At 48.5% G+C, this 6446-nt stretch overlaps 1 long non-coding RNA gene across 1 annotated transcript; it reads left to right on the top strand.

Annotated features, from left to right (window-relative positions):
* The first annotated feature begins 3939 nt into the window (after positions 1 to 3939).
* On the top strand, positions 3940 to 4833 carry LOC136474941 (uncharacterized). Its single transcript, XR_010763048.1, has 3 exons — positions 3940 to 4050; positions 4459 to 4533; positions 4732 to 4833. It is a non-coding gene; the product is annotated as an uncharacterized lncRNA (long non-coding RNA).
* The last annotated feature ends 1613 nt before the right edge of the window (positions 4834 to 6446 follow it).

The following is a 6446-nucleotide window of genomic DNA, read 5'->3' as shown; positions in this document are numbered from 1 at the left end:
ATAAACCATATAGTTTTTAGCACCAATATTAACGCACGGTTTAGGGAAGGATATGAGACCGAGGAAAAAAAGAAAATCAGGCTATCTTTTCTCTCCCAATCAGATTGCTTCCTAAATCTAAGGGATTAGTTGGGGCATGTGCTATGTACGGTGGAAAGGTTTCCAAACTCATCAGCGTGGGAGCTGATACGTACCTATATTTTGGAATTTTCTTTAGAAATCTATATGGCTTATATTAAGGAACGGAGGGAGTAATACATAGTACTTCATCAATCCCAAATTATAAGATGTTTCACATTTTTGACACTAAGTTTGACCACTCGTCTTATTCAAAAGTTTGTGCATAATATCATTTTTTTTGTCGTGGCTTGTTTTATTAATAAAAGTTCTTCCAGAATGACTTAAATTTGGCTATGTTCACACAAATTATTTTTGTATAAGACGAGTGGTCAAACTTAAGGTCAAAAAAAGTCAAACGTCTTATAATTTGAGATGATGTACAAGCGTTTGGTTGTCGTGCAACTCTGAAACAAACTGTTTTGTTTACATGGATTATTGGTATATTAATTATGCACTGGGTGGGTGTGTTTGCTTGCTTGGATTTACATAGATGTGATAGGATTGTCCATGGATATACAACGTTTGGTTGGTTGGGTCACTGGGATAAGCAAATCTATGAATAGGGAATATACCTCTAGATGTTGTATTTCCTGGGCCGAAAAAATTTGGTGGACTAACTTATTCATGTCTTCTAATCTTTATCATTAGTAAATAAATTATGAATTATTAGTATGTTATATTATTACTTAGTAATTATGATGATAAGATTAGTTTTGATAAATGCTAATAAGTTGATTAGTGCATGTTTCGTGTGCTAATTAGGATATTTGTGGTGCTAATTAATATATTTTATTTAAATTAGTGATTATCATGATAAAATTAGTATTAGTGCATATTTATTAGTGTCTAACTAGTTGTTATTATTTTTAAATAATAGATATAATTAGTCAACTATTCTCATCTCATCTAACTTTATCCATCCAAACAAACAGAAAAATGGTTATTCTAATATCCGTTGATCCTCCTATCCCATCAACTTCGTCCTCCAACACGTACATAATAGGATTGGTCGAGCGGAAGGCACTACTAAACTAACGGATAGCTACGAGAAACATCGAGATGCAAGGCGTGAAGCATCACAATCTGAAGATGACGATATGCCATTTAGTTATACAGGACCCAATTGCATTATTTTGGAGGATTGGTTGGTCTTATCGAGAAAGTACTTCAAACATTTGCTACTTCTGGTGTGATCACGTGAGTGTGTACAGATCTTTATTAGTCCCATTTCAGAAGACTAGCGAAGTGTGACGCATCAGGATTCCTCTAAAGATTACAATATGTCATTCTCTTTTTTCCCGAATTAGACAGACACGGACACCTATAAACATGTATATTATCTCTCCTTTTTGGAGATATATTTTAGTTTACCTTTTGCTGCAATATGGTAATTTAGATATTATTATATTTAGAGGGCTATTTATGTTTTAGTCATATAATGGTAGAAGTAGATAATCTACCCTACTAAAGCATCATCTTTTTTTATGCTAATTTCGTAAAAAAACCCTCCCCTGCTAAGTTGGCCCTTCTCCACGCACCCCGCAAAGTGTATCTAAAAAACAACTCCTTACAAATGAACCATCCATATTGCTTCTCACTGTTCTCTCTCCTTACTCAGTCAGATACGATGGTCAGGATTGTGTGTATGGTACACCTCAGCCACCTACCATCATCCGCGCGCAAGGCAACACATCCGCGGTTAACGTATCCGCGCGCAACACATCTGCGCGACATCACCACGCCTTCGTCCCTGTCGCCATGTCCGTGCGACATCACCGAGCCTTCGTCTCCAGGCCTCGCCACGTCCGGCCGGCGCTGCCCGCTTCCAGGCCCCGCCTACGAACCTCGCTCGCGGTCTGCAGACCCCGCCGCCCCACGACGGCGCCTTCGTCCTTGTCGTGCGTGGAGCATCAGGACCAGGATCAGGTGGCGGCGTCATCGTCTCCACGCCTCGCCTCTCCCGATCATGACCAGGCCCCACGGCATTGCGCCTCCGTCCGCGTCTCCAGGACCTGCGGCATCGCGCCTCCGCCCCCGTCTCCAGGACCCGCGCCATCGCGCCTCCATCACGTGGTGTTCGTGACCGGATCCTCCAGTACGCCAGATTACATGCGACCGGATCTAATCATCAGGACGCCGGTGTTGTTCAGTAGCCGCCCCACCATTGCGTGAACGTCTCAGGTGCGGCGGCCGAGCGGTGGGCGTTGGCAACCACACGGCGGCCACAGGTGCATGGCTCACTGCTATCACATACTTTCCGTCCATCGCTAAAAAAGAGTCGCTACGAGAATCGTGCTGGTCAAACTTTCTAAATTTTGATTAGATTTGTAGAAAACACGTACAATGTTTATATATTCAAATAAGTTTATTATAAAGTATATTCAACGATCTATCTAATGATACTAATTATGTAACATAAATATTAATATTTTGTTAAATATATTTGATCAAAGTTAAAAGTTGTTCACTTTTTCGGAAGCGAGAATGACTCTTTTCTATTGACCAAGACAGTATACGAAGATACCCTATTCGATGAAATGTCTGAATGGTGTGGATGCTTTCCTTTTTTTTTCTCAACACGAGACATCTCATTCCCATTATGAAATAACGGGAATACAGCATTCAGCATTACAGGTAGATAGAAAAGAAGAACCTACGATCCAACCGAGCCTGCAGAAAGTATAAAGGCCAACCACCAAACAGTTTCACGCGCACAGACAGGCGCCAACCACCCCCACCAAAGAGCAGCAACGCGCTCGAACAGTTAAACGGCCAGACACAATACAGAACAAACGAACAGAAACGCTAACTGGGACCTAAGTCAACCGAAGCTAAGATATAGCAACACACAAAAGCTGAGCACATCTCCTTCAACGAGGCAGGTATCTTCGCCCTTCAACATCTCAATCCGAGTCCTCATTAGTGTCGCCATCTGGTTCATCCTGGAGCATCATCTGATTCACTTGCCTCGCCATCTTGCTTGGCAAGGACTTCCTTGGCAACCTTGAGCATCAGGTTGGCTCCTTCAATCAGTTGGTCACGATCCATTTCAGCATACAAACCTGTCCAAAAGATCATAAGCGCGCTACACTACTGGAAACAGCAACATTGCCGAGGGCAAAAGACTTTGCCGAGGGCCTGATTTCGGGCACTCGGCAAATCCTTTCTTTGCCGAGGGCCGCCCTCGGCGAAGCTTAGCCCTCGGCAACGGCTCGTTCGCCGAGGGCCGGACCCTCGGCAATCAACGGCCCACGGCAAAGGCCCACCTTTGCCGAGGGCCGGGCCCTCGGCACAGTACCGCCTCTCGGCGACCTCGGCCGAGCGTGACGGCGGCACCGGCCGTCAGCCTTTGCCGAGGGCTCGGCGTTAGGCCCTCGGCAAAGAATTTGGAAATAAAAAAATAAAACTCTTTGCCGAGGGCCCGTTGTACAGGCCCTCGGCAAATATTTTGAACGAGATGGCGCCGGCGGAAATAAAAAGAAAACATCTTTGCCGAGGGCCTTGGATGTTGGCCCTCGGCAAAGAAATTAAATAAAAAAAATAAAAAAATCTTTCCCGAGGGCTCTGGATCTAGGCCCTCGGCAAAGAGGGGACCCATATAAAAAAGGGAACGGTCGGGCGGGCGGCCTTATCCCAAGCCGCGCCCGCCGCCGCCGCCGCGCACGCCACCGCGCGCTCGGCCGCCGCGCGGACGCCGCCGCCGCGCAGGCCGCCGCGCGCTCGCCCGCCGCCGCCGCTCAGGCCGCCGCCGCGCACACCACGGCGCGCTCGGCCGCCGCGCGGACGCCGCCGCCGCGCAGGCCGCCGCGCAGGCCGCCGCCGCCCCTCCCCCGTCGCCCCCCGTTTCCTCCTCTCCTGTCGTCTCGCCCCGTCGCCTGCCCACGGCCCGCCGCCGCCCCGGCCGCGTCCTCCGCCGTCGTCGCCCGGAAGGTTCGGTGCCTCTGCTCCCTCCCCAGTCTCTTCTTTACAAAGTCACCTTGATTTCGCAATCTTGACCTGAAACCTTGAAATGTTGTTATTGCGCATCATTGTATTGCTTTTGCATGGATTAGTCTTTGTTGCTAGTGAACTGATGATTATTTCTGCATAACTGATCCGTAAAGGGACGTTTGAAATGATTCTACTACAAAGCTTAGCAAAATCTGAATAACAACATTTATGCTCGCTATTAAGTATGAATGGAATTAACTCCTATAGGAAGAGAAAAGTGTAATGTGCTTACTTACAGCCCGGAAAATTTAGGATTTACTGGTTCAGTACTTTTCTGCAGTTGCACTTGTTTTATTCACTGTCTAAGCGGGTCATGTTTTGAAGCAATTACTTGGGCATGCAATGCAGGTGGTTCTGGATAACGGCCTCGTCTGGACGACCTTGCCGTCACCTTCACTTCCCCGTCCCTCGGTCGAGTAGAAGGTAAAACCATGGGTTGTCGGCCATCGCGCCGTTTTTTGATGTGGATGGCCTTCGTGCCTCCCATTGTTGATGTGTCGGCCTTTGTGCCGTGAATGTGGGTGTTGGCCATCGAGCCGATTTTTTTTGCAGGTTTTGGAAACCTCCCCGTACAGGGGAGGTTCTGCCGAAATTTTTAACTTATACCCTTTTTTTTTGCAGAGCAGAGGACGTCAAAGGAGCTTCAGAGTAGTCGATCGTCCTCGTCGGCGCTGCGACTCTCCACTGCCCCGACTCGCCACTGCCCCGCTACCCTGTCTCCACCGCCACCTTAGGTATAAACAACCTCTACTCCTGTATCTTTGTCGTAGACTGCGTAAACCAGTTAGGCGTCTCCCGTCCGAAAGAGATACGGTTGGAGGCATGCAGATCACTGTGTGTATCTGACCGTATCTGTTTCGGATTGTCCACGTTTTTTGGACAGCCCGCGTATGCGTAGATGAGGTCAGTTTCCATGCTCCGCTCCGATCCGAGCCAGAATTTCGGCAGCACCTCCCCATTGTTCTCCGAATACACAAACTTCTTTGCAGGACGTGTATTGGGAGAACATCGGAGAGGTGCTGCCGAAATTCTGTCTCGGATAGGAGCGGAGCATGGAAACTGACCTCATCTACGCATACGCGGGTGGGATTAGGATCTATCCTCACCTATTAGACAGTAGGAACACCGGCTCGACAGATGACGCTGACCCAGGAGCAGTACCTTGAGGTACATGAATAACATTGATATTGTTTTGTTTTTGAATTAAATATGTTCAATTTCATCTTCATATATGTCAAACACTCGTTGACTTGTAGGTGATTCCCTGGTGGTGCCGAGCGCATGCCGACGCCTGGACAATGATCTTGGCTAGGTGGTTCACGCCGGCCTACATAGAGAAGCACGAGTCTCAGCGGGCACTGCGTATGCTCAGGCCAGCTGCCACTCACCATCAAGGCAGCAGGAGTCTCCCCGGATTCAAATCGGCATATGTAAGTGATTTTTCTTCTATTTAGTTTCACGCTTAACGTATGCCTGATTGCTCACCACCTGCCGCCTTTCTCGCAGGAGGCTGCGCACCCGGACGAGGATGTCTCGATGTTCACGGCGTGGGCTATGTCCCACCAGACCAGGGTGGCCGGCGACGTCACCTGGGACCCGGCTGCCCCTCGCGAGGCATACTCCGACCCTAACGTGTACACTAAAGTCCAGGAGTACACGTCGGCGGTACAGCAGCGGCACGGGCCAGAGTACGACGTCCGCACCGAGCCCATTGATGCCGAGGCCATCATGAGGCTCGGTGGCGGCAGGAAGCACGGCCGGACGTGGATTGCGAACGCCGCCATTGACCCCACCACTGTTCCCACTCTGAGCCAGCTCCGAGCACAGAGCACGAGTTCCAGCCAGCCCATACGCTCAATCCTACTCCGACACTGCAACGGGTCGATGCGCTCGAGGTAATTCTTGTTTTACTCGTCGTAAATTAATATTCTCACACTTGAGTTAGATTTGCATTACTGAAATATTGGAGTGCAATATTGCAGGCCCAGAACAACGAGAAGACGGCGCAGATCATGGCCCTCACTGCTCGGCTGGAGGCTGAGCAGGCCGCTCGGGAGGCCCAGGAGGTCAGGATTGCAGAAATGATGCAAATCATGCAAGCTCTTGGGCAGAAGACGGGTGTGCCTGTGCAGATGTCAGCTCCTCCGCCTCAGGTGCCGCACGCGTTTGCAGCTACTCCTGTAAGCGTTAAAGTTCACTTCTCGCTTGTGTGACATAGAAACCCAGAGAACACTAGCTACTGATTTGCTTGTATGACATAGAAACCCAGACAACACTAGCTATAAAAAATTTGATAGGTTTCTGTCTAAATACTAAAACTGTAGTCCTAGAATAAT

The sequence above is a fragment of the Miscanthus floridulus genome, chromosome 8, assembly GCF_019320115.1.
Source record: "Miscanthus floridulus cultivar M001 chromosome 8, ASM1932011v1, whole genome shotgun sequence".
NCBI classification, from domain to species: Eukaryota; Viridiplantae; Streptophyta; class Magnoliopsida; order Poales; family Poaceae; genus Miscanthus; species Miscanthus floridulus.
This window is presented reverse-complemented; position numbering and strand designations above follow the sequence as displayed.